Source organism: Chiloscyllium plagiosum, chromosome 38 (assembly GCF_004010195.1).
Source record: "Chiloscyllium plagiosum isolate BGI_BamShark_2017 chromosome 38, ASM401019v2, whole genome shotgun sequence".
In the NCBI taxonomy this organism is placed as follows: domain Eukaryota; kingdom Metazoa; phylum Chordata; class Chondrichthyes; order Orectolobiformes; family Hemiscylliidae; genus Chiloscyllium; species Chiloscyllium plagiosum.
Genome location: NC_057747.1, coordinates 9,671,820 through 9,678,633, shown reverse-complemented (window position 1 = coordinate 9,678,633; position 6,814 = coordinate 9,671,820).

The window sequence follows — 6,814 nt, the reverse complement described above, 5'->3', positions numbered from 1 at the left end:
ATACACACACACAGACACACACCCATATACATACACACACACAGACACACACCCATATACATACACACACACAGACACACACCCATATACATACACACACACAGACACACACCCATATACATACACACACACAGACACACACCCATATACATACACACACACAGACACACACCCATATACATACACACACACAGACACACACCCATATACATACACACACACAGACACACACCCATATACATACACACACACAGACACACACCCATATACATACACACACACAGACACACACCCATATACATACACACACACAGACACACACCCATATACATACACACACACAGACACACACCCATATACATACACACACACAGACACACACCCATATACATACACACACACAGACACACACCCATATACATACACACACACAGACACACACCCATATACACACACAACACACATATACATACACACAGACACACACACATATACATACACACTCACACAGACCACACAAACATACACACATCTATACTCTCTCTCTCACACACACACAGACACACACACACAGACACACACACACACACATTACCGTCAATATGAAGGGTTATATTACCATCACACATCCCCAGTGGAAATCAGTGATGAGAAAGCACCAATTTAAAATGCAACTGGGATAAATGAGAAGCATTTTAAGAGTAATAACTGTGGAATGCATGGTGACAGTAAATGGTTGGGCTCAAAGCTATTGCACCATTTAAGGAAGAATTGGGTCTGCATTTGGATCAGAGGAAGCTGGAAGGTTATTGGGAGAATGGAGACTATTCTTGTGCTGCTCTCATAAAGAATTGACAGAGAAGCAAAAGGGAAAAATGGCTTTCTTCTGCAAACATTTCCAGGTTTCTACATCTCATTTTTCTTTGGTCTCATTATGAGACCACAAAACAACTTCTTAGACATTGATGAAATCTCTCAGGACATCCCAAGATGAAGTCTGACTGATAATCCATCCAAACGATTTACCTGAGCACCTTCCTGTTCAGTAACTTGAATTGTTCTGACAAAAAGTTTTCTAAAACTGTCACTCTGGATTTCCTGACTTTATTCAGTGGAAGCATTGTCATTCCCAGTGCCTGGGTCACTGTAGAAACTGAACTGCTCACTATAATGCTTTACTCAGTCCATTTGTTTTACAAGTGTAGGTTTACTCTTTCAAAAATTACTTTCTTCTGAGTTCCAACCAATATTGTTTGGATGCTAGTTCAAGAAAAAGAGCCCCGAATATATTTACGTTGCCATAATAATAGCTATATATATTCCTGTTATAATTCCAGCTCTTACCAAGCAAACCTTGAGTTTTGGAGACAGAAGATTCCCATATTTCCACCAACTGGCCCATGTCTCTTATGATCTAACCTTTTCCGTGTTGTGTCCACTTTAGGAATGAAAACTAGTACTTCTTCATCATAGCGTTATGAACTGGAGACCCATGTGTACTGAGCATTTTCAATCCCATCACTTCTGATATTTGGAAACTAACACACTGTTCGGGCCAAATCTTGCAGAGGAACTTAATGATGACAATTTAGGATTCTACAGAATGGAAAGAATAATACAGCAATAATTCATGATGCAATGCATGACTTGGAAGGCACTTCAGATTGCCTTGAGAATGAACAGTCAGACATATTTCAGAATCTTTTACCTGTGCATTGGACTAGCACTGAGTGTATTTAAGCCAGCGATAGACAGGTTCTTGATTGGTAAAGGAATCAAGAGTGACAGAGAGAAGGCAGGGGAGTGGGGTTGATAAACTTATCAGCCATGATCACAAAATGGAGCAGAGTCGATGGGCCGAATGGCCTAATTCTGCTCCAACATCTTATGGGCTTGTGGATGCACATAATAATGTTTAATGCCAAAAAGAGATGGAGGAAGGTCGATTAGTGAGTAACGAGCTGGAGGATAGAGCTAACAATTAGAATACCAGATAGTTTATTTACTCATAGATCAAAACAAATCTTTCAAATGACAGTGGTAATCAGGCCATTAATCAATTCTATTACTCAGTGTTGCTGGATCTACCAGGTTGATTGACTTTGATATCAGCCTTGAATATGAAATGACTTTGTTCCAAAAATTCTCCCGGAATACACAACAGGCATCCGCAAGTTTCCACTCAATTGACATTTCAAGGAGAAAAGGAGATTTGCAGTCAAATGTTTTCTGTTTATCTCAGAATATTTCATTTGGAGTTCAGTGTTGTACGATTAGCTTCCCACTGTAACTATCCCCAGACAATTGCGTTTTCTCCATCAAGATAATAAAGCGTCTATGTTTTTAAAATAAAGTACAACTGCTTGATGAGAGACCTTAAGGCCACAAGAAATCGGAACAGGAGGAGACCACTCAGTCCCTCCAGCCTGTTCCACCCATTCAATAGGATCCTGACTGATCCGGCATTCCTCACATACACGTCCCTGCCTTTTCCCTGTAAATCTTCATTCCCTCATTGAACTTGTCTCAGTCTTAAATACGTAAGAACTTTGCTGCCACATCTCTCTCTGTTCCAAAGACTCACAACGCTCTGAGAGAAGAAATTCCTCCTCATCTCAGTCTTAAATTGGTGTTCCTTTATTCTGAGACTATGCCCTCCGATCCTAGACTCTCCCGTGAGGGGAAACATCCTCTCAGCATTTATCCTGTCAAGCCCTTTAAGAATCCGATATGTTTCATTGAGACCACCTCTCGTTCTCCCAAACTCCGGTGAGTAGCGCTCCAATCTGTTTAGCTTTTGCTCAAAAGACAATCCCTCCATAGCCAGGGGTCATCCTAATGAACATTCTCTGAACTTCCTCCAATGAAATATCTTTCCTTAAATGAGGAGACCAAAACTCCAGTACAGTACTCCAGATGTAGTCTTGTCAGCATCTTGTACAGTTGCAGTAAGACTTCCCTATTCTTATACTCCAACCCCCTTGAAATAAGAACCAATACTCCATTAGCCTTCCTGATTACTTGCTGTATCTGTGTGCTAGCTTTCTGTGTTTCATGCACAATGACAACCCCCACCCCCCCCACCACCCCCCACCTCCCCCCACCTCCCTTGCCCCGGTAACATTCTGCAGATTTTTTAATCTCCATTTAAATAATACATAATATATAATGGTAGTACCTCGATAGCACTGAGATGTAAGACATATTCTTGAAGCTTTTTGTTCTGTCCTCATCAGGACAAACACAAGAATGCCAAATTTTAAATGATCACAACCCATTTATGCTATAGGTGGAAAGGATGCTGATTCATTGGACAGTCTGCTCAGAGGCTTTGCTCTGGGGAAAGCTATGGGCTCCCTAAGCTTCTGGGTAATTCACAAAAGGCACAAGGTTTGAATATATTTGGGAACAAGGGGTTATGAGAAAAGGAGAAAGTGAGGTCTGCAGACGCTGGAGATCAAAGCTGAAACTTTATTGCTGGAACAGCACAGCAGGTCAGGCAGCATCTAGGGAACAGAAGATTCGACGTTTCGGGCACATGCCTGAAGAAGGGCATGTGCCCGAAACGTCGAATCTTCTGTTCCCTAGATGCTGCCTGACCTGCTGTGCTGTTCCAGCAATAAAGTTTCAGCTTATGAGAAAAGGGCAGTAAACTGGATATAACCAATCTTGGATCAACCACGATCCTAATGAATGGTGGAGCAGGCTTGAAGGGCCGAATGGCCTATTCCTGTTCCTATTTCTCATGGTCTTATATTGCTTTTGTTTGTAGGAAGTGAGCTCCAAGGTATGGATGAATGCCACTTCCAGCAAGAATGAATGTGCCACATTGCAAGCTCAACTGATTATCCTGAATTGGCTATATGCTCTTCGTGCACCCAGGATTATTCAGTTCATTCCTGATGAAAACCTTATGCCCAAAACATCGACTCTCTTGATTCTCGGATGCTGCGTGATCGGTTGTGCTTTTCCAGCGCCACATGTTTTGACTCTGATCTCCAGCATCTGCAGTCCTCACTTTCTCTCATTGTTCATCAAACGCTGTACAATCATATCCAATAGAGGACATTTCATGGTGGATTTTGCAGGCGTGAGCCAGTTGAATACTGCCTGAATTGTGCCCAGTATGAACAATGTTCCATTTGGTTCAATCAGCTTAATGCTTGGATATAGACCCAGCATGCCTAGCATTGCACTGTCTCTGCCATTCCGACATGGCATTGCTAAATTGTGTGGTAGGAAGTACATATGTGTTGGCTAATGACAGCATCCTTCAGTATCCTTTCCCTCCCACAGTATAAATTGTTGCATGTCTGGAATTTGGCATTCTTGAATTTGTTCTGATGAGTGCAAGACAAAAAAATTTGTGACAACATGTCTCTCTTTTGAAAAATATCCACTACTTGGAGTTCAAATTTACAATACATGGTGTATATTAAAATTTTATTATCTCAGTGCTAATTGGCTTAATGGGGTACACTTGATGTAACATGAGGAAAAGGTGCTTGGAAAGTAATGTTTGAAGTGACTCCCTCTCGCTGTTTGATTTGTGGAGTTGCCCCTGTATTCGAGGCAGTGAGATATCGATGATTATGTCTCCTACTCTCTACAATTGATAGATAGAATCCCTACAGTGTGGAAGCAGGCTACTCAACCCATCAAGTCCACATCAACCCTCTGAAGAGCATCCCACTCAGACCCAGCCCACCTCACCCACCCTGCACTTCCCATGGCTAACTCACCCAGCCTGCACATCCCAAGACACTTGAGTAATTTCCCATGGCCAATTCACTCTAACCCGCACATCTTTGGGCTGTGAGAGGAAACCGGAACACCTGAAGGGAAGAGAACATGCAAACTCTACACACACAGTCACCCGAGGGTGGAAACAAACCCGAGTCCCTGACACTGTGAGGCAGCAGTGCCAACCACTGAGCTACTGTGCCACCTCACACATTGGTCACATTTACCATGAAAGATTGCAACGAGCAATCAAAACTGAAGTCCTGCTGCGACCGATTGCGATACATACCAACTGAGTTTTTGGGAGCTGCAGTTTCTCAAGAAGTTTGAGATGATTAATGTCTGTCTAAATGCACAGCTTTGTGGGTCAACATTAGCTCATTAAACTGACTCATTTCCATTTTTGCCTTTCAGGAAAGCACAGGAAGGATATGCCGAGTACCCAATCAGTAATGGCTCGTTATAGAAATGAGAATTGTGACTACCAGGCATCAATTCATCACCGTCCATACACGCGGAACGCTGGTAGACTTCCTGTGTACATCGCTGGCTGTCTAGATCTCCGCTCATCCGTGTAACGGATGAGCCCTGATCAATTGTTGAGAAATTCAAAACAGCTCAACAGGAAGAGCTACCTGTATAATGAGTTACAATTGCACTGAAGATTTGTTCACAGTGCAGAACGTTTTTATTTTTCTGAAGCAAAAATGTTAAACACATGAGGACAGAATAAAAGTATGTTGATGGGGTTAAAAAGTGAGCAGTGGGAAAGAGCAAAAACACTGGGATACACATGTAATGTTAATGCTATCTAATGTTGTATCGAATCACATAGCACAGAAAGATCATTGGCCATGAGTCTGCACCAGCTCTTTCAGAGAGCAGTCATAATAGTCGTACTTCCCTTCACTAAAAGATGTACATTGCTTTGAGAAATCAATCTGTCTTTAATCGAAGTTACAGAAAATCTGTTGGCAATTACACTTTGGCCATGACAGCAGACCTTTCAGCAACACCCTAGTTCATCCAAGGAAGTCAGCATGAACTCCTTTCCTCTTCCAAGGTTTTAAGAGGATTACTATTCCACACTGTGCTATGTTGGGTTGTACCGTAGTAATTACCTGATTTTCCACAGGGCTAAGACGGATCGACTCCACCTCAGTAACTTTGCAAGAGAAGTAGAAACCTAATGGGGTGGGATACAATAGCCAAGTGGAATTATCGCTGGACTGTTAGTGCAGAGACTCAGGTAATTTCTGGGGATGCAGGTTCAAATCCTACTATGACAGATGGTGGAATTTGAATTCAATAAAAATCTGCAGTTAGGAGACCATAATCCATTGTCAAATATCAGGCATGATCCATGTGGTTCACTCATGTCCTTTAGGGAAGGAAACTGCCATCCTTACCTGGTCTGGCCTACATGTGACTCTAGTCCCATAGCAATGTGGTTGACTCTTAACTGCCCTCTGGGCGATTAGGGATGGGCAATAAATGCTGGCCAGGCCAGCGATAGCCATATCCCATCTATGAATAAAAAATAAATTCTGCCAATCTCACTTTGCAGCAGTAATTTAATGGCCTGGATCTTGCTGTCAAAGTAACAGTGGCAGATTCCATTATTTAGATACAAACTCCAAACGAGTGACAGATGCGGGGCCTTATCTAATAATTATTGCAAATTCCACCACTTCACAGATAGCTTCGCAAGGTGGCATCTGACCGTTGGAACTCTGTGCAAATACACATTCTTTCTTCCAATCTCTGGTCTTCCCCAGCTCAACATGCCCACTGGGGTCTATGTAACCGTGATGACCTCATGATGCCTCAACCTTATCCTGGCAGCAATTAGCTGGAAAGCAAACTAAACCAAAATAGCTCAAATTATAAGGAGAAGAAAAGGCCACTGCACATATCACGCCAAGTCCTTTCACAATTTGCGTCCCGTTCTCTGTATCTTGGGCTGTCTCTAACCCATTCCATTGTTCTCAATTCATAGCCACAGACCTGTGGAGAATCATGGTGGTATTATAGTGCTTAAGAGGCCATTCAGCCCATTGTGCCTGCACGA